Source organism: Sphaerodactylus townsendi, linkage group LG13 (assembly GCF_021028975.2).
Source record: "Sphaerodactylus townsendi isolate TG3544 linkage group LG13, MPM_Stown_v2.3, whole genome shotgun sequence".
NCBI lineage: Eukaryota > Metazoa > Chordata > Lepidosauria > Squamata > Sphaerodactylidae > Sphaerodactylus > Sphaerodactylus townsendi.
In genome coordinates, this window is record NC_059437.1 from 16,524,446 (window position 1) to 16,546,388 (window position 21,943).

Here is a 21,943-nt window from a genome sequence, read left to right on the forward strand (position 1 = left end):
ATGGGACTTGTTTCCAAGTAGAACTGCTTAAAGATGCTCCCAGCATGTTGGAATTTAAGGACACCTTTATTGGCCAATTCATTCATCCATAATGTTGTGTCCTCAAATTTCATCAATCATCTAGATGGCATCCAACCAGTGGGAATTTGAAGCATGGTTCTCCACATCCAACCAACAGAATTTCAGATCAGTGTAGGAATCCTCCAGCAAAATTACAAACATTTGAATTCTAGTTAGACTGGGTTTGTACCTGTGAATCTTCTACTCTCATGACACACTTTTGCTTCCACTCCCTGGCTTTTTACCAGAGGGGCTCTTTATATATCTTTTGAATAGGTTAGAGCCATACCTCAGTTTCTTCCGCTATGTAGTGTAAACTGCTAAACATGCTGCTGTACTATAGGTAAATCATTGTTATAGGATCTCAACAGCAAGTCTGCTTACTCACAAGTCTTAGTGGGCAAGTCACATCTCACTTTATAGGTTTCAAGCTGTCCAGGAATCAGACTTCTCAGGTACTTCAGAACTACAGTATGGGAGGACTAGAGGCAGTGGTGGGATTCAAAAAATTTAATAACAGGTTCTGATGGTGGTGGGATTCAAACAGTGTGCAGCACCCCAACCAAGACATGTTGACGTACACTCCTCCATCGTCCCTCATTAGGGAGCAGGGAGGTTGCTTTAGGGGTAACTCCTTCTCGCACTGCACCTCGAGGAAAAAAATTCAGGGGTAACCACTCTCTCTAGAGAAGTGGAGTGTGAACCTGGATTGGATCCCCACCTCCTGATCTAGGAGGGTCTGAAGTACTGTTTTCTGTGTTTCATCTGGTCTTCATACCACCTCTTGTTCCACCATTTCCTGTATTCTGATTATGATGCATGGTCACATCACTTTAATCCCAACTGGTTTACTTCTAGCTAGGCCACGGAAGCTGTGGGGTCACTTCTCAATAATAGCAGGCTGGCTGCCTCATCTCTCTCTTGACTTTAGCTCCCCAGAATCCAAGATGGCCTCATTCACAGCTGTTACGAGAGCAAACACCATAAAAAATGACAAAGCATTTCCAACTGAGTGTTACAGAAACAGTAAACAGCAATGACATTAGTGCTGTCAAAAGAATCAATTTTATCTTTCATCATATTTTTATCCTGCCATTTCTCAAAAGAACTCCAGTTGGCATGCATTGTGTTATCCTGTTTCATTCTCTGAGCAATCCCAAGAGGTAGACGAGACTGGCTTGAGGTCATCCAGAACATTTTTGGGGGCTAAGTTTCTCAGTTTATTTGCAATTGATGGGTTTATACTCCACATTTCTCCACGGTGGAGCCCCGAAGTGACTTACAATAATATCCTCTCCTCTTCCATTCTATCTTAACAACCACCACTCTCGGTCCACTCTAAATTTCTACACAAAATCATGGGGCTGCCAAATTGTGTGGAAAAAAAAGAGATAAACAAAACAACCAGATAATGAAACAGTCCCTTTTGGGAATTAATAATAAAATGAAAGAAACAAAACAAAAATTTCCATTCACTGAGTATAAGTGACTGGCTCAAGGTCGTATGATGAACATCCATATCGGAGAGGTGATTCGAACCTGGATCTCACGGATCCTAGTCTGAGAATACATTGTGATGGCTCCGAAGTGACTGCACCAGTCTAAATCCGATACTTTCTCCACTGAAAAAGACCAGCTCTTAATATAATAATAATAATAATAATAAGCCTTTATTTGGCATAACAATAATCATAACACAATAAAAAAACCTGAGATAAAAGGTATACAAATACAAAGGTTTAAGATAAAAGGTATACAAATACAAAGGTTTAAGATAAAATATAAATTATTGATTGTGCATCACCTCCAGTAAAAATTGTGCAACCCATTCACAAGTTTCATTGTCAGAATTGTCCCATCCAGAAGGAAAGGAAGTCTCAACCTGATTCAACCTTCCATTTCACTACAGGTATCCTAGGAAAGAATGTTGGAATCATTCTTTGCAAATCTGATATTAGCAGATTTAGGGCAGCAAAGCAGTTAGGAGTAATGTGCCAATATTTCAATTTGTTTGTTCACCACAAGAGCCATACTCCTTTCGCTAATTTTCAAGTTGTTAAATCCTACTAATGCTAATAAAGCGGAGGGGAAAAGAACAATTAGAAGCTGAAACGAAGTGTATGGGCTCTTTCTCTGCATTGAATTAGTCAAAAAATACAAATAGGGAGCCATCCTTGTTTTGATATAGGGGTATTGAAAAGAATGTAAGGGGTGAGACAAGTTTCTCATAGCAGCCCTCTGTAAATAAATTAATCCATTCGCACCAACTTAATTTCTTGGTTTTAACAAGGGATTCAGCTAGGATTCTGAACTAGATAGCTGGGAGAAAGCTTTTGAAGGTCGAGAGGATATACTCCAAGTGAATTCCAATCTTTTCTTTCTGACTCAGAGAGAGAAGGAAACCATGGAATTACAAGCTCTCCCGAGTATCAGAACAAAATGTAGTGATGAGTCAGCTGCAGTGCTCATCATGCGAGAAATGCAGGCGAAGCCAAAATTTAAAAGCTCTCAACCAAGCCCTATAAACTAATGAATTTTGGCCCAGATCTAAACAGAGGGCCGCATACGGTACACAATTTGGCAGCTCTTAATATGAAACATATATTTTAAATGTAATATATTAAGCACATTACATCCCTTGTAACCACAACCCATTGATCTCCCTATGGATGCATGGAGATTATTGAAATGTAACTTTTGAAATGCTCATAATTATAATTCTTGACCACTGCAGCTCAGGAAGAATGAGAAGAGAATGGGGAGAAGGCCCTTTGAGGTCTTCTCCTCCCTCCCCCAGGTTCTTTTTTAAAGTCACCAATCTACCAAATGCACAAAAGGCTTTTGGTTTTGAAAAGGGAAAGGTACATTGTATAATATATCATCAGCTACAGACACAACAGAAGCCACCTCATCCGTTCGGGGTGGGGGGGGCATGGGGAGAAGAAGGCACTTCAGAGGCCGTTTGAAGAGGCTTCGTTCAGTCATCCTTATATATGACAGATGAACAGAAGGCAACAAACAAATTTATTCTCTGAACATCCTGAAGAACAGATTAAACATAATCAGCTCCTTATGAATATATACTTTTTAATCTCACTGTTGAGATGAAATGCCGTTAAAGCTGTTTGGTCTTGATAAAAAAGTGTTCTTCTTTGTGTTTTTGTTTTATTTTTCTGTCCCCTGTGGGAAAAAGGAAAAGGAAAGACACCTTTGTCTGTGTGTTTCTGTCTGCAGCCCTCAGATGTATCCCCCTCATTAGGGAAGACATGCAATGTGTGTGATCTTTTGCTAATTCCATCTAATCATGAGCAGAGGACAGGAAGCAAGAGGAGGGCAGTCTTTCACAATACATAATCTCTTCCAACCTTCCCCAGCCTTTCTGAAGGGGCCGTGTTGGGTAGATTGCATGCTCTACCTGCAGCAGAACGGAATGGGTGCCACTAGGGAATTTCATTCTTGGATCACTTTCGCAGCTGTTTGACTGATAAGACTGAAGCTACTGACCATGTGTCAATGTGGTGTAGTGGTTTAGAGCAGGTGGACAAGAGAACCAAGTGTGATTCCCTGCTCCTATACATGGAGCCTGCTGAGTGATTTTGGGTCAGTCACAGTTCTCTCCGAACTCTCTCAGCCCCACCTACCTCACAAGGTGTCTGCTGTGGGGAGGGAAACAAAAGGACTGTGTCAGCCACTTTAACAGCCCCATCCAAATGGGAGGCAGCGGGTCACATTTCTAATGCAGTGCCACCATGCCACTCCCATAGGCTTCCCGATGAATTGAGGTGGCTCGCAAAGTGCAGAAGTCTCCCTGCTGCCGAGAAGCCTCAACGGGCCACAATGTATGTATGCAACCCCAAAGGGTGGCTTAAGTCTGAACTGTGTCCCCCCCTTTAATGCTGGCAAAGGCCAGGAAGGAGTGGTCTAAGGTTGGCTCCTCCCCTGGCCATGCCCTGGGACACTGGCATGGCATCGAGTGCCATGTTCCAGCACTAGGGGGGCAGCTGCAGCACCTGCGTGCCGGCAGGATTGTCCCTCTGCAGGGACAAGTGACCTGGGGAGGGCGACTCTGGTGGTGCAGTGGCATGATACTTCCAAGAGCAGAGTCTATGACTGCCCTTTGGATGGGGCTCTGAGACTCCTTGTGATTCAGAACAGTGGGTATTAATCCAAACTTTTCTTCTTCTTCTGTATGCATTGGGCCTCACTTAGGCAGATTCCGCATGGGCCAAAAACAGCAGTGTGAAAATGGCGTAAACCCTTTTACATCATTTTAAACCATTTTACACCATTTTCACACCACTGTTTTTGGCCCATGAGGAGTCTGCCTTAGAGAATTGTGGATTATCCCTATTCTAAGAAAGTATCAACTCGCTCTTGAATCAAAGGCAATCTCCTTTCTGTTAGCTGGTATCTGTCAGAAAACTACGAGATCAGTAACTAATTTTTTGTCTGCTGCCATCTCTTTAAAGTGCTCTTATGCTCAGAATTGGGAAATAATGCTAGCTTTTAATATTATGTTTATGTTTTATGAATTTTCTAGCATGTTTTAATAACACCATGTAACTAATTTTAACTGTATTGTACGTCTCAAGATCCCAGGTGAAAGGAACTCTGTTAATAAAAGTAAAGAAGGGGTCATAAATATAAAGTGACAATCTATGAAAGTTGCCACTGAATCCACTACCTTCCATTTGTCATTCTGTCCAAGAAGGCCTCCAAAGGCTGATAGCGATTTACACAATGCTCTGGACTAGCCAGGAGTTCTCTCGCCCAGCTTCTAAGTTCTTGCATTTCTGTGCAAAACACAAATTGTGTCCTTGAACACAGGAAGCTTGGACAAAGGAAGCTGCCTTATACTGAATTAGGCCATTGGCCCATCAAGACCACTGCTGTCAAGATCATCAGACTATTGGTCCATCAAGGTAGAGTCAGAGATTCTATTTGTACACCCAGCTTTTTACAGATTAAGGGTGCCTATTGAAAATGGCATGCAGAGCAGCAGTGGCGTAGTGGTTTAGAGCAGGTGTATAATTCAGAGGAACTGGGTTTGATTCCCCTCTCTGCCACCTGAGGTGTGGAGGCTTATCTGGGGAATTCAGATTAGCCTGTGCACTCCAACACATGCCAGCCAGGTGACCTTGGGCTAGTCACAGTTCTTCTGTGCTCTCTCAGCCCCACCTACCTCACAGGGTGTTTGTTGTGAAGTGGGAAAGGAAAGGAGTTTGTCAGCTCCTTTGAGTCTCCCATAGAAAGGGGGGATATAAATCCAACTCTTCTTCTTATCCTGAATTTGGGAACCTAAGGTCTTCCTTTTGGGGAAGAGGAGATGGAATGACACACAAGGAGCTGGGGTAGGGAAAGGGAGATTGTAGTAGACATGAGGTAGAAGATCCTGTAGCCATTTTCTCTTAAATCATGAAGAACTGAGACATGCTTTTGTACACCTGGACTCCCTCTTGAGCACATGATGCTGAGGATGGACTTGGGGAAAAACTCCATACAAAAGAAGTAAGATAATGAAATGACCAGTGACCACTTGCAGTTCCAAGAATAAATAGCCTACCATTAAGTCAATATCTTTTAGGGTATGAACAGACTTTTGTAAAGAGGATATGGGTTTTGTTGCTTTTCTGTGGCTGTTTACTCAGTTTGCTGTGATGGCATAAGATATTCGAACTCTGTGATCTACCATTTGCCCCAGTGGATCATGTTTAGGCACAGAGAGACCCTAGGGGAGAGGAAACAGTTGAAACCCTCAGGCCTCCATTATGCAAATGAAGGTGCTGGCACCTTAATCTCCAAGGTGAGGAGAGCAGAGAAATGGCCAAGCAAATCCCTAAAGGCAGTGGTGGGATTCAGCCTATTGGCACCAGTTTGGTAGAACCGGTAACTAATTTTTTGTCTAGTTCAGAGAACTGGTTGCAATCCCACCACTGAGTCCTTTCGTGATGCACATAGGGGGCAAAAAATCCAAACTTCACATACACGCTACAGGGGTCAGTGCTATCAGTCACAGACCAGGAAAGGGATTTGAAGGGAAAAATCTTAGTTAGAGAGATTCCAAATGGGAATGTCAACTCAATGCATGGCAGCTGTGAAAAAAGAGCAAAACTCTATGCTGGGGATCTCATTAGGAAAGGAGATCTGAGGAATAAAATCTGCAAAAGATTGTCATGCCCTTATATAAAGAAACAGTGGTAGCGACCATGCGACTTCTGGAGTACTGTGTCCAGTTCTTGGCGTTTGCCACATCTCAAAAAGGGAATGTATTGAAAGAGATAAAGAAAAAGGAAGTGCAGAGAAGGGCAACGAGGATGATTGAGGGACTGGAGCACCTTCCTTATGAGGGGAGGCTGCAGCGTTTGGGACTCTTTAGCTTGGAGAGGAGACCTCTGAGAGGGGATATGATTGAAGTCCTATACTGAAATTATGCATGGGGTAGAAAATGTTGACAGAGAGAAATTTTTCTCTCTTTCTCACAATACTAGAACCAGGGGGCATCCATTGAAAATGCTGGGGGGAAGAATTAGGACTAATAAAAGGAAACACTTCTTCATGCAACGTGTGATTGGTGTTTGGAATATGCTGCCACAGGAGGTGGTGTTGGCCACTAACCTGGATAGCTTTAAAAGGGGCTTGGACAGATTTATGGAGGAGAAGTCGATTTATGGCTACCAATCTTGATCCTCTTTAATCTGAGATTGCAAATGCCTTAACAGTCCAGGTGCTCTGGAGCAACAGCCGCAGAAGGCCATTGCTTTCACATCCTGCATGTGAGCTCCCAAAGGCACCTGGTGGGCCACTGCGAGTAGCAGAGAGCTGGACTAGATGGACTCTGGTCTGATCCAGCTGGCTTGTTCTTATGTTCTTATGTTCGGAACCAATTGTTAAATTATTTGAATCCTACCACTGCCTAAAGGCAGAAGAAAGGAGCCTGAGATCAGACTGCTCAGCTTGCAGTTATTTTGAAAGAACAGATTTCAGGGTGTCAAGAAAAAAAGAGCTGAACTGGATGGAGATCCTGTTGGTTGAGGATCCCCACCAGCAACAGAGAACACAATTCAGTGAGCGCTGATTCTCCACAGTCACCATCATCAGAGCTAACTTCTTGAAGCCCATTCTCCAAAGGGGCTACTGAAAGAGGAAATAGGATCTTATGAGGATGACTTTCCCAGCACATGACTGCGTGAATCAAGCCTTTATCACTAAAACATGGTAGTGTGTAAAACTTTCAATAAAGTAATTGCAAAGGGTTGGGACATTTGGCCCGATTATGTATGCAAAGCTTCTTTAGGACCACCTGGTATTCTCTGTAGTGATTGATAACATTCCAAGGTTGCAATCAGAGATTTTCCTATCACTTGCTGCCTGAGATCTTTTTCAGGTATTGATCTCAGAATGTTCTATATGTTGTGTATGTAACACTGAACTCTGTTCTTTCCCCATCCCACCACCCTAGTAATCCTCCTAGAACTTGGGATAATTTTCTGCATGCAAAATATACATATTGTTGGATCTCCTGATATTTGGCCATTGATGGTTAGCAGTGAGACCTTGCAGCAGAATGAGAGGACAGAATTATGAGGCAGTAGAAGAGATTGTAATAAATCAGGCTGCAGGTAGATGATCACGTTTCTTTTGACATAGGAGCATATAACAAAAGTATTCCAAAGAGCTTCCCCCACCAGTACTATCTAAAAGTCCTGACCACTCTGCGAGCTCAAGAGTCTACCACCTTATTCTTCTGCAAATGTATTTGGAACAGCTCCAAACATTTTGCAGATTTCACTGAAACTTTTCCATACCAGAAACAGTCAGAAATTTATTGTACAGTTATTTTATTATGCTTATACAGATACCAGATTTGTAATGCTACAGTCAAAGGTCCTTTTGTCAGATATCTGATGAAGCGAGGTTTGACTCTTGACAGGGGTAGAGCGAGGGGGAACTGTGTTTGTGTGTGCCCTGCGCCCATGCCATGCCCCATCTGCCCTGGAATGTCCCGGAATGCCCCTGCCATGCCCCCAGAACACCCTCGCCATACCCCCACAGGGGTGCACGCCTGGTGCATCGCACACACCTCACCCCCTTGGTGCTACACCACTGACTCTTGAAAGCTTATTCCCCACAAAAATCTTGCTGGTCTCTAACATGCTGGTGGACTTGAACCTAGCTGATCTGCTGCAGAGCAACATGGCTACTCTCTGAAACAAGCTAGATTTTTGTTAACGTGGTATTTGTACATCATCAACGAATGTGACAGATATCAATCAACCTGCTCTGCTTTGCACTGGATGGGCAGATCCATAATTGCAAATCTCTTTTAGCAATGTTGCTTGCATTTCCTTGTCGAAGGTGGGGGGGGGGGGTGTATTGGCTGAGTGGCAGAGCATCTGCTTTACATACAGAGGTCCCAGTTCATTCCTTGGCATTTCCAGTTAAATGAACTGGCCGTGAAAAAGCTCTACCAGAGACCCAGGAGCAATGCTGCCAATCACAGTGGATAGTTCTGCCCTTGATAGCTCATGGGTCTCACTTAGTAGAGGGCAGGTTCCTGGCTCACAGAAGCGTGGGGATCGTGTTTGTTCATGCTGTCATTTGGGCTACGTCAGCCAAGGTATAGCTCTCGCGAATTGCTCCGCTACTGCAGCAAACAATAGTAATGAGTATATCAAGACTGTCGTTTAGAAGACTGGAGCAAATGCAATGCATTTTTCCCTAATGAGATTTTCTGATTTCTTCCAACATTCTCGATTTTTTTAAAAAAAGAAAAGAAAGAAAAAAAATCAAGCGGAACAAGTCTGAATCTGAGTGGCATTTCACAGTTATTCAGAATTATGAATTCTGACTGACTACCAGATGCTAAATCAGTGGAAACTGCCTGTACAATGATTGCCAATTGAGCAACAAACCTCTTCAAAGTGGTTTGGCTCTCTTCTCAGCAAACTGTTCAATCTATTTAATGCCGGCACTGCATTACCCAAGATGTAGAGCAGTTTTCTATTTACTGAAATGCTAGCAGCATTATATTGCTTGCTCGTGAACTCTATCTAAATTAACACCCACCTCTGCTGTTACACTTCAAGGAAAGAAACATTTACGTCCTCTGCAGTCTTTTGAAAATACAAAGAGAGAGAGGGAGAATATAAATAACAAACATTGGTGGCATGTTTGAAGAATATTTTAAGTTTTGCTTGCTGGATTGGAAAACACACACACACAAACACACACATGAGGCTGCAAACACGTCTTTCCCTCTGCAAAGAAATGGGCTTTATTTTGATTGTCACAAGCTTTCCCTTTGTGGCCTGGATAAAATCTTGAGAAGAATTGGAGAATATGGCAAGAGAATGGCCTGCTGACAAAAAAAATGTCTCTTGTGGAAGCAGCATTAGGGTATGCTGACACAATCAAGATGTGAGCAGTTATCTCCCTGCTCTTTGTGAATTTTATTATTAAATACACATCCTTTACAGAGGAGAGTGTATGGGTAGGTTTTTCATTTATTTGCCAAACTAAACCCAATGCAAGGCCTCGTATGAGCAACAATGCATGTGGCCAAAAAAAAGACAAAGATGGTAAACAGTGATATCTGGTGGCATAACACAGTATACCTCTGTAGGCAAATAGTGACACCTACTGAGAGATTACAGCATTGCCACCACAAAAGATTTTAAGAGCCTTCACAAATTATTGATTGGACAAAGAAAAAAAATTGTTTCACTTCTGCAGAGGCAGATGGTTCATTTGAACATGAAGTCTTGTTATTGAACAGTCCAGACATACAACAATTGTGACAGTTTCTGCAGTAACCATTTTTAAGGTTTGTGCTGGTAGCTGTGCTGGAAACCACTTGGAAACCTTTCATTCAAGTTTGTTTCTAAACAAATGTGTTACAAAATCCAAATCTTATTGTACAATTGATAAAATCTCATGCTAGCCAATGTATAAAATGGTTCCAAAAGAGGTATATTAAGTATGTCTTGGGAGGAACATAAATTATCCAGTGAGAGCCTGCACCTGCCACCCATAGTCCACTATATCTAAGGAGACTAGTGAATGGAATTAAGAAAACAAGGAAGGAACAGGGAAAAAAGAGTACATGACCGAGCTGGGAGGTTTCAAAAGTTCTGAACATTAGCTTAGTATAGTGGTTAAGAGTGATGGCCTTTAACCTGAAGAATCAAGATTGTTTCCTCACTCCTCCACATGAAGCATGCTGGGGGACCTCAGGCCACTCACAGTTCTCTCAGAACTCTCTCACCCCCAGTTACCATAGAAGGTGCATGTTGTGTGTGTGGAGGGGGGGATGGAAGGCAATTGTATGATGTTTTCAGAGTCCTTATGGTACAGAAAAGTAAGGTATAAAAACCAGCTCTTCTTTTTCATCATCATTCTTCTTCATCATCAGTATTAGACAGTTGGGCCAAAACAAACAAAATGAATTTCAACAGAGATAAATGTAAGATACTATACTTAGGCAGAAAAAATGAAATGCACAGATATAGGATGGGTGACACCTAGCTTGACAACATTGCATGTGAAAGGGATCTGAGACTCGTAGTAGACCACAAACTGAACATGAGTCAACAGTGTGATGCAGTGGCAAAGAAAACCAATGCAATTCTGGGCTATATCAATAGGAGTGTCCAGATCGAGGGATATAATTGTACCTCTCTATTTGGCATTGGTCAGACCCCACCTGGAATATTGTGTACAGTTCTGGGCACCACAGTTCAAGAAGGATATTGACAAGTTGTAACGGGTCCAGAGGAGGGCAACGAAAATGGTAAAAGGTCTGGAATCCATACCCTACGAGGAGAGACTTAGGGAACTTGGTATGTTTAGTTTGGTTTAGAGAAGGTTAAGAGGTGACTTGATAGCCATGTTTAGATATTTGAAGGGATGTCATGTTGGTGAGGGAGCAAGCTTGTTTTCTGCTGCTATAAAGACTAGGACCAGAAGTAATGGGTTCAAGGTAAAGGAAAAGAGATTCCACCTAAACATCAAGAAAAGCTTCCTGACAGTAAAGGCTGGTCAACAGGGGATACACCCAGAGGTGGGATCCAGCAGGTTCTCACCAGTTCCCGACTTCCAGTTCCCGAGACCGGGTTACTAATTATTTGTGTGTGCCGAGGGGGTTACTAATTGGGTCTGCTTTTCTGTTAGAAATTCCATTAGGTCCAAAAATCATAAAGTCCAGTTGTTTCCTATGTGGCTGGTTAGCGAAGGTAGAAAACGGGATAATTCTCTCTATTGGGCTGTTTTAAAAACATGTTTTAGAAATATGGTAAAGTTCCTTGTTTAAGGAAAGTATCCTTCTTTTGATTTCTAGAAACAAAATTAAGTATTTGAAAGTATTAAGTATTTGACAGGTAGTCAATTGGAGGAGAAATAGTTGTTTCTGTTGGCAATAGACGATAAGACTTGCTATAATGAGTTTAAATTATGGACAGAAAGATGCCAGCTGAAAATTAGGAACTTTTTTTTACAGTAAGAGTTTTTTACAGTAACAGAGAAATTATTAATGCCCCGCCCCCGGAATGCCCGGGCACGCCCCCATCGTGCCCAGCCCAGCCCCACTGGTGCTACGCCACAGTTTGAATCCCACCACCATGGGAACCTGTTACTAAAAATTTTGGATCCCATCACTGGATACACCACCTCAGTGTGTGGTGGACTCTCCTTCTTTGGAGGTTTTTAAAGAGGGGCTGGATGGCCATCTGTCAGGAGTGCTTTGATTGTGTGTTCCTGCATTGCAGGGGGTTGGACTTGATGGCCCTTGGGGTCTCTTCCAACTCTAAGATTCTATGATTCTATGATCATTATCTTGGATCCATGGGGAATTTATGCAGATTGAAGGGATTTCCACTTATGGAAGTGGAGTTCCCTGTTTCCCCCTCTCACTGAAACCCAAACTACACCCAGAATTGTTGTTCATAAGAGAAAGTAGACCCCCAGTAACAGTATAAATGTCAGATGTTTACAGTGGAAGGAGAAATGGGTGAAAAGAAATCCCATGACCATCCATGAGTACACAATCTTCCTACTAGCATAAGTGTTCATGTTTTACACTTTTGATACTTATTTTTTTAAAATACTTAACTCACTCTTCCTCTAAGGAACCCACTTTACCTTCATTCAGTGAGGTAGGTTAGACTAAGAGATAGTGATGAGTCCAGAGTACTCCTAAATGGAGTAGGGATTTGAACCCACATCTTTCCAGGCCTAATCTGGAATTTTTACTATGCTAGCTTTCCAGCTGATACTGGGTGTCTTCTACAATTAACCATTGTCTCAGCCTTATACACATGAAGAATTAACTCTTCTCCTCAAAGGTTCTTGTCCTTGTAAATCGGTCAGTCTTTACCACTAGATGTTTAGGATATTTGAAAATGTCTGGGGTCTCAACTTCTAGCAAACCTCAGATGCACTGAATAAATAGAAGGCTGTGGTGAGGATGCAAGCATCCATTTGATTGAGGAACCCAGAAAACCACAGCTGGGCTTGAAGAAGTCAAGTAGTTCTGAATAAACTACTTCATGTCAGCATTCTCCATGTACCACAGCCAAATATTCTAAGCCTCTCCTCCAATGGAATCAAGTTTATACCCTGACCTTTTCTGTTGCCCTTTAAATTTTTCAATTATTTCAAATCCTTTCTGATAGAAAAAGGGTTGCACATGGCATTCAGGGTATGGCTTTATTATTCTGACATGAATACATTTTTTACCTTTTCCATCCTTCTCCAAGATTCAAGGTTAACATTTGGGCTGTTGCTCTGAGCTCAGGTTTCCAGTGAAGTATTTATAAGAGTTTTGAGATCTTTTGCAGGCATGAAAATGATGCAGTATTATAAATATACATTATATGGTTTATAATGCAATACTATACCTATGTTTTTTAGAAAGTAATAGCTTTGGAAGGTACTTTTTATAAGATAGGGGTGTGGTATCCATCTTTGGAAACGTTTCCCCTTCTCTGCTGATCTGGTACTGGCTCTTTAATATTTTCATTGCTGGGTATTTTGTTCATTTTGTGCAGGTGTTCTCTACTGTTAAGTGATTGTTCTTTTTTACATCCATGGACTTTCATGTACCATCCCTTGGCCTTGGTTCGGGTGCCTGTTTTAAACAATTTTTGTTTTAAAATATTTGGTTATTTAATCTATTGCTGCATAGGTTTTAAGAGATTACGTTTTTATGCGCTGATTCGTTGATTGTTGATTTGATTTGTTGATTGCTGCTCATTGGAACAGCCATGTTGTGAGCCGCCTCGAGCCCTTCGGGGATGAGGCAGCCTATAAGTCTAATTAATTAATTAATTAATAACTCAGGACAATCCTATGAGTACTTTCTTGGGAATAAGCACTGCTGAATAAAATGGGCCTTACTTCTGTGTAGCTCTGAAGAAAAAGAAGCAATGTTTTTTTACCCCCCACTTTTCCCAACTGAAAGAAGTCTCAAATAGGCTCACAGTTGACTTCCTTTCCCCTCCCCACAACAGACACCTTGTGAGGTAGATGGGAGCTGAGAGAGTTCTAAGAGAACTGTGATTGTCTCAAAGTCACCTAGCAGGCTTCATGAGGAGGAGCAGAGAAAAAAATCCAGTTCACCAGATTAGAGTCTGCTGCTCACCTGGAGGAGTGGAGAATCAAACCTGGTTCTCCACTGCCACTCTTAACCACTGAAACCAAGTTGGTGCTGCTTTCATCCAGTGGATTAGATCTAGCTTTTGCACTCAGTCGTACCTCATTCCCTCCTTACTGTATCCGCCATCCTCACATGCCTTCAGTCAGGCGCCTTGGGAGCACCTGTGCTTTGATCTCAGTGGTGAATCATCCACTTGGCATGCAGAGGTCCCAGACTCAATCCCTGGTATCTCCAGGTAAAGAATCTGGCAGTAAGTGACATGAGAGACCTCTGCTTGAAACCCTGGAAATCTGTTGCCTGTCTCAGTAGGCTGACCAAGGATCTGACTCTGTATAAGGCAGTTCCATGTGTGATCTTCAGCACAAACCTCTGGGGAATCAAAAGGGTCCCCCACTCTCTTTTCCACGAGCAGGCAAAGCTTGTTGGATTATGTGCTCTCTCTTTTGTGACCTTTGATTTATTTGCAACTTGTTCAAATGGCTTTCTGTCCCATCTTTTCAGATGTTGTGTTTGAATGATTTTTCTTATTGTGAATACCCATTTATTTCTGTACAAGGTTGAGGAACAGTTCATGGTTGAGAGGTTGTGGGACAGAACTGTCGAACATGAATCAATAATTTGTTTCCAAAATTGCATTGCCGTTTTCTCGCTGTCTCGGGATTTGGTCGGATTTGACAGCTTTCTGCTTTTTTGCTTCACTGTCCGTATCAAGTTTGTGCATCTGACAATGTTGTCATTCTATTTTTCATCCCACCAATCAACAATGGGTGTTGCATGTGAAATGGGCTGATGCTGATTCTGCTCTAAGGAGGCTGCATGCCTGTTTCATGAGGATCGTTTGTGAACATTGCCCAACTCTGAGGCTTTTACTAATCCTGCCAAACGGTTGAAATGTGGAAGATGGCACTTCCCTTAAGTTGAGCCTCTGGGTGCTCCTCACCATTCTTGCTGAAAGGAGCAATTTTGCTAGGTGGAGCAAGTTTTTTCTCACCTCCTTAGCTATTGAGGACCTACAATTCGACAGGTGGTCTAGAAGGGGTTTGATGCAGACCCACTAGTTTTGAGGAAATCTGGGATCAGCAAGTCTGAGTGAGCCATGAGCTTTTAGAAGTGCCCCCCTTTCCTTTATATCAGTTTTTCTTTTTTCTTTGTTAGCTTCCTTTTCTACTTTTTATGTTTTTCCGTTTTTTATTTCTTCTCCTCTTACATACATTTGCATTATGTGAAAAAAAGACTTTAAGTATGCTGAAGGACTATTTTAATTTTTAAAAATCTTATAAAAAACAAATGCAGAAGACAGCAGTGAAAGAAAACTTGTGGTGACAGCTGTTTCCTTCTTTCTCCAAACAGGCCCTTGCTCTTGGGAAAGGCAAATTGTCCCGGTCTTTCCAAAAGACATAGAGAAAGAAGTCAGCACAATTGAAACTGAACGTATCATCCTTGCCTGGATATTCATGAGACATGTTGAACAGCCAAGAGCAGAGGGATTTTGTGCAATAAACATTTTGCCTTTGAGGACAGGCAGCTGCAATCCTAGCAGATTCACTGGTGATCATATTGGTGCTTTTGTAAAAAAAAAAAAATAAGGGCAGGTGAACTGCACAGCAGGGCAATGAGAATGATAACATTATTGACCTTTCCTAGGCTGGTGACAGCCACATAGTCCCCTAGCATATAATGGCGAAAGGCAGCTCCACCATTAGATCCTGGTGAAGATAACCGCTATTGCCTGACCTTTCAAAAATCCGGGTCAACCAGGTAGTCTTTTCAGCTCTGGGAGGAGAATTAATTACATGGTGTCATGCAACCTGTGATGCAAACTTGAATTGGTACAGCATGACCTTAACAAAGGAGCAAGACCTCCTACAGGAGACATGATGACGAGGAGGAGCTACGAGAAGCAATTTGGCCCACATCAAGCCAGGTCTTAGATAAACTAGAATGGAAACCCCCTGAGCTTGAAACTCCATCTGACCTATTTGTGAGATACATACACAGCAGAAAGTCCTGGATTTATAACACACACAGCTCTAGCCTAAGCAAAGCTACATCCTTCTTAGTCCACACTGAAGTCAGTGAGCTTAGAAGCATGTCACTCCGCGTTGACTGGCATTGATCATCTCTCATGCTTTGATGGTGGTCGGTGTCATACATTGCCTAGAGATTTAGACAGCAAGTAATTTGTGGTTACTGGTTTGACTCAAGCAGGGGCTAAAGGTCAACAATGTAGGCTCCAAACCTCCAACCATGAATTCAGTTTAGAATTATTTTACATCTCTCATCCTGTAATGACCAAATCCCCATTCTGATTTGGTGGCTCCCTTGTGTGAATCAAACCTGTGATGTGGTGTTTTCATCGCATTTTCTGTTCCCTCGTAACTGAATTTTTTCTCATACAGTGCATACATCAGCCTTGACCAGCATGACACATGTATATGGTAGGTATAAATGGCATACATGATATGTCTTAACTGCAAATGAAAATATGTATACAGTCCAAACAAAACTACGATGAAAAACTGAACACAAGCACTGGTATAATTATTAAAAGAACCAAACAGGCTGGTATTATTGAAACACTGGTATAATGATTAAAAGAACCAAATCAAGGAAGTTCTCTGTCCAAATCACTCAAACATCCAGTGATGTGGCCAGTGAGGTCACCGGCAACAACAATGGTTTACTTCAGATTGCTGGTGGCATGGAGAAAACAAAAGGCATACCATGTAGCCATCATCCCTACAGTCCTTTCCACACAAGAAGAAGAAAAAGAGTTTGGATATCCCCCCTTTCTCTCCTGCAGGAGACTCAAAGGGGCTTACAATCTCTTTGCCCTTCCCCCCTCACAACAAACACCCTGTGAGGTAGGTGGGGCTGAGAGAGCTCCAAAGAGCTGTGACTAGCCCAAGGTCACCCAGCTGGCATGTGTGGGAATGTACAGGCTAATCTGAATTCCCCAGATAAGCCTCCACAGCTCAGGCAGCAGAGCTGGGAATCAAACCCGGTTCCTCCAGATTAGATACACGAGCTCTTAACCTCCTACACCAAGCACGTGCAGGGATAAAATTCCATGGAGTTCCACATAGTTTATAGCCCAAAATGTTTTATTTCCTGCCTGAAAATATTTTATTTGTATGCTGTTCCCAAGCAATTTCTTTTTGTTTGGAGGCTCTAACAGGGGATCACAGCTATCATACACCCTTGACCAAAGTATGGTACACTTCTTCTATTTGGGATGGTAGTCCTCTTCCACCAAGTACACAGCTTTGGGCGGGATGCACATGGAGTGGTGAGGGAGGTAAGGGACACCCCTCCAGCAAACCAGATCAGCTGAATCTGACCCTGATGATCAGTGGGGTGACAGATGTCACAGCCAGATCGCCCTCACATCACCTTCCTACAGCAAAGGCAGCCAGTGTGTTCCAGCCACTATTAGAGTCTTCAAAGCCAAGTTGCTCCCGCAGGCATGCTATGGTGTGTGTATCTGGATAAGTGATTCTATTCCAGGACTTGATCAAGTCCCATCCAATTGTTTTCATTGTCTGCTAGGAATCCCTGTGTTGCATATTCAACCCTTTATCTAGAAATGGGTTTAAATTTCTTGGAGACCAAAGTGTGGCTATTACTTTAAATTCTGGCTGCCTTTCCATTTTGAATCTAAGCCCAGGAGCTTGGTTTGGCTTCTGCTGTCTGATTCTTTCCAGTCTGTGGTCCAAGCAAGCCACTTGTAAAATGAAGTCAAAGGCATTCTGCTCAGTTCCCTCTATACCTCTGATGGAACCCCAACCTTTAGAATGCTGAAGCAAAGAGTTCTGGACATTGAAAGGCAAATTTGTATTCTCATGTGCACAGGGTTTGCTCACTGCTGAACCTTGGAATAATCCCCACTCATGGAACTCAGCCTTCTTATTTTTTCCCACTAGAAAATGTATATGCAGCCAATATTTTATGGCCCTTATCCATGCCAAGGTTTCTAGAGTTGTTTGGCCCATCTCAATGCACAACGCAGCATAAGGCACACATCTAGGGAGCCCCATTAGTTTCCGAAGGAATTTGGAATGTAATAAATTAAATGATTTATTTATTGCCGAAATCCAAATGGGGGAACCGTACAGTAGCAAGGAGCCAATCCTAGCCTCAAAAACCTTCAAAGCCGCAGGAATGTATTGATTGCCTTTACTGTAAAAAAAAAGCGATATATTGCTGTCATGTTGGTATGTGCCGAGGTAGTTACTGCTAGTCGCTGTGAGGACCATGACAAATTATACCTATAGTAAATGCCAAGGTATCGGAAATATTTGACCTGCTCAATTTTGTGGCCCTTAATTCTCCAGGACATGGGCTTCCAACTCTTAGCAAAAATGAGAACTTTAGTTTTAGCATAGTTAATTTCCAGTCTGTTCTCTTCGCATCTTATTTTTTCCACATTACATCCCCTCATCTCCAATGATCTTTTATGTTAGCTCGTCTTAATATTCTTCCCACAGCCACCCTTTGAGGTAAGTATTTACATAAACCTCATAGCGAAAGACTTTGCCTTTGTTCTCAGAGAACAACCTGAAACCATAGCTGCTCCACTGTGAGTTCTATGTACCCCAGTGGGGAACACTGATCAGACCACCGTTTAAAGGGGGTACCTTGTTTACTGATAAGGAAATAGCATGCTACCTTTTAGGTGATCAGCACTCCCATACAACAATGGAGGTAGCCAAGTTTCTCTCAAATGCTATGAGGATATTCTGTAACTTTTTATGCTCAGTGCCAATAAGGGTTGTTGTTGTTGTTGTTGTTGTTGTTGTTGTTGATGATGATGATGATGATGATGATGATGATGATGATGATGATGATGATGATGATGATGATGATGATGATGATGATGATGATGATGATGATGATGATGATGGTTCCTTTTTGAAAACATTTTGAAAACATTTTCACTTGCTGTGTGATTTCTTTAAAACACTTCCCACTCTTCTCCAAAGTTCCTGAACTCCCCCATTGATGCCATTTTCTGAGCTTGCACTGGCTATATCATGTTGATTCCCATCATTTTTTTAATCCCAAGGGGGTTGTGTCTACCCAGCGATGTAGACACAACTCCTAGAGAATCACAGCACGTGGTTTGAAGCTTCATAGCTAAGAATCTATGAACAAGTTTTTAAAAAGAATTGACCACAAAATGACGGTCTGGAAGTGTTTTCAAGAAGGTAACTACAGACAAATGGGGGGGGGGGTTTCCAAAATGTTTGCCAAACATTTTCATGGGCTTCTGCAGAAAGGGCCTACATGGATTCTTGCTGCCCAGAAGGTTTGCCAACCTCCAAATGAGGCCTGGAGATGTCTGGAGATCAGTTCCACAGATGAAAACGGCTGTTTTAGAGGGTGGATTCTATGACATTTTATCCTGCTGAGAACCCTCCCCCACCCCGTCCAAACCCTGCCATCCCTAGGGTGCAGCCTCAAATATCTTTAAGCTAGCAACCCTATGTGACAAGCCAAATAGTGCTGATGGAATTCTGTCTAGTATGATGGCAAGAGGAAACATGTGGCATAGGCGCTTGGAATGAAAAATACCTTGAAGTGGCCTTGAGAACATTTGCTCATCCATACCTCAATCACATACCAGTGAAGGCACAAGAGAAATTAATGCCTTCCTTTTCAACATGAGGAACCGCAAGAGCACTTCCAGAACGCTCCCTTGTTAGTTAGTTCAGGGCCTACCAGATGTGACATTTTTGCACCAGTCTTGCATCGCCTCATCTGAAATTTCTCTTCCTGAAACTCTCAGCTGTTCGGCTAAATCTTGCGTTCAGTCATTTTCATGCTGCACAACCATTTCTGAAGATACATCTGACTCTTTAATGAGGATCTCACATGCAACCTCTGTAATTTTGCCCACGCAGATTTGGCAGTTGTCATCTTCATGACCCTTAATAGCTGCCTGTTTGTCAAACCAAAGATTATTGCACCTCTTGCCTGAATATCTTGCAAGCAATGCCGATGGTCCCGCATTAAATGTTTGCAAACTGTCTGGTGAAATCAGCATCTCGCCATATTTTCACCATCTGGCCATGCTGTTTTTCACATGCATGGTAGATGTGGGTTCTGCGTGTGTGCAGATTTGTGTTGGCTCCTTGCTGTGTGGTGTGTTTAGGTGTGGTGTCTTTTGTGTTATCTCCCACCCTCCCAAGCTGCTGCAGCACGTGCTGTTACACTGCTGGAAGGTTTATCTGCACCATCATGGTGAGCCTGCCATCTTCATCCAATAACATATTTGATAGAAGAGAGACAGAAATAGGTCCCAGAAGTATCACTAGCCAAGAGAGAGAGAGAGAGAGAGAGAGAGAGAGAGAGAGAGGAACTTTTGAGAAAAAGCAAGATATTGCCTCAGAGGAGACTAACAAGGAATGACATGAAATAGGAGAGAAGATGCTGACCTCACTTTACTTGTCCTGCCAAAAGATATAAGTAAAATTATGAATTCATCTGCTGCCACTTCCTCCCCCTCCAACCTTCCCCCCACCAACAAACACCAAGCTGGGGCTGGCACCAGCCCTCCCAAGCCCCCTTCAATCCTCCCCTGCCCCAAACACCAAACCAGGCCTGATGGGGCAGCGGTGGCCAATCAGGGTCCAGCACCAGCCCTCCCAAGCTCCCTCAAGTTCTCCCCCACCCCCAAACACAAAGGGACTATTTTCTACTGAAGAAGTACAGTACTCTTTTTGGCCCCAAACCTACTGACTGCACTTAGATCTTGGGTGGGAAAGGCTATCTAACTGTATTCTTGTTGCCCCCTGCAGGGTCTTCTTCTCTCTTCTCTGCACACCAGGAATTGCCAATTCTAACAAAGGAGACCGATGGTAGCATTAGTGCAGAGTGTTGTGGAGTTGCATCTCAGCACTTTGTGGGTTTCCCTTGAACCAACCTATCAGATTCACAAAGGCTTTTACAAGCCTTTGACCAGGGCCGGCTTCAGATGAAGAGAGGCCCTGGGCTATTTCACTTGTGAGGCCGCTCCCAATCCCCCACCATCATGACTAAAGGAAGATGGAACAGCACTTTAAATCTGAGTAAAGCCAAGGATGATGAGTGTTTAAAATTCTGCAATTCACAATTACTCCTGTAAAGGACAGAAGATGCTATTGTTAAGTACCATAGTGATTTTTTTAAAAAAAAAATGCATAAAAGTTAAAATTAACTCTGTGAAAAACTTTTGCGATAACTGAGGCCGTTTCCACATGGCCACTCTGGGGGTTGGGTCAGTGTACATGATGCCAACCCAACCCCCCAGGGACCGTTCGCACGAACGGTCCCGGTTGCGGTAGGGAAGACGGCGCAGCCTCCGTGCAGGCTGCGCCGTCCCCAAACACCTTACCATGTCCTCCGACCTCTGGCACATCGCATAGGCCAGGGGACATGCCCCACTGCCCTGCGTGACAGCTCAGAAGTTGCAGGGCAGGGGGGGCGTGTCCCCTGGGCTGTGTGACGCGCCGGAGGCCGGAGGACACGGTAAGGCATTTGGGAAAGGGGGGGAAATGGCGCCTTCCAGCCACTGCCATTTACACTGCAGCGCTTGGAAGCTGCTGTTTCCCAAAAACCTCGCTCAGGGAGCGAGGTTGGGAAACAGCAGTTTCGCGTCGCTGGGGGGGAGCAAGGGCGGCGCGGCTGTGATGCAGCTGTGCCCCCCATGTGAACAGCTCCCTAAGGATGGCGTTTTTACCATCCCTAGGGCACTGTTATTGGCCCGTGTGGAAAGGACCTGAGCTTTGTAAACATTTGGGGGAATAAGCAGGAATTTTCAAAAATATTATACACCTTGGCCATAGCCCCACTAGATTTTGAGGCCCTAGGCTTCAGTCTGGCAAGCCAATAGATAAATCTGGCATTGCCTTTGACACACCCTGAATGAGTAAATTTCAACAGAGTTCCATGATGATTACTCAGGGTGTGAGGTATCATTTTACCATATAAGAATCTGCAGGGAAGTACCATGAAAGCTTCCAAGAACCTGAAGTAATTTTATTATGCACTTGGCCTCCCCAGTCTTCAGATAGGAAAGGAATGCATTAAAGGCATTCAGACATCACCCTGTGTGAAAATTAAGTCTGTCATCACTGTTTTTATGAGGTTATTAAGTCCATAATCACCACTGATTGTGCCCACAGCATGCAGCCAAAGTCTGGAAGAATGGGAGTTGCACATAGAACTCGGCAAAAACAAACAATTTTATTC